Here is an 842-nt window from a genome sequence, read left to right as displayed (position 1 = left end):
GAGTTTTCGGAGTCGGGATATCCCCGCCACTTCACCAGATATTGGGTTTGACCCTGGTAACGACGTCGTCCAACAAGCCGTTCTCATCGCGAAGAGTCGGTGGCGGGCGGTGACAACCGGTCGACCGCCATTCGGTGACTCGTGATGCTCTTAGAGCCCTTAAGGACGAGGTCCTTCGTGATCGGAGCTCTTCTGAGCGTCACGCTGAAGTAGCATATCGCTGTGCGGACACTCTTGACGAGTTAAAGCACGTCTTGCACCGACTGTCTCGCCTTGGACAACCGCTCTCTGTCGGAGCGACTCCTAGCTGTAAAGCAGGCGAATGCATCACTGCAGGAAAATGCATCGCTGCAGGCAACAGTGGATCGCTTGGCTCCATTGGAAATTGAGGTTGTTGCACTCCGTGCTCAGAATCAGTTGCTGATTCAACTTCTGGGTGGCCGAGGGCTCGTGGGATCCGCATCGACGCCAACGCATCCGCGTTCACTTGCGCCGAATCCCGGTACGGCTTGAGCAAGCCCACGTAAAACACCGGGTGGGTGCGCATCCGTTTGAGAAGGTTTAGCGTATACGCTAGGCCCCGCTTAGGCACAACCTTAAACGGTCCAATAAACCGTGGACGAAGCTTCGTCCGGAAGATAGCAGAGGCTGCATGTGTAGACAAATTTTTAGATCTTAATAAAGTCAGGTCTCCGACCTAAAAGCTTTCCCCTTTGCCTCTTAGTTTTTATCTGCACATTGTTTCTGCAGGTTTTGGCATCCAGCCATCGCATCGCAAACGTGTCGGGGGATACTCAGTCTGATAGACAAGAAGTCATCGACTTCTTCACGGATGGTGAGAA

The sequence above is a fragment of the Plasmopara halstedii genome (genome assembly GCF_900000015.1).
Source record: "Plasmopara halstedii genome assembly, contig: Scaffold_350, whole genome shotgun sequence".
Lineage (NCBI taxonomy): Eukaryota > Oomycota > Peronosporomycetes > Peronosporales > Peronosporaceae > Plasmopara > Plasmopara halstedii.
This window is presented reverse-complemented; position numbering follows the sequence as displayed.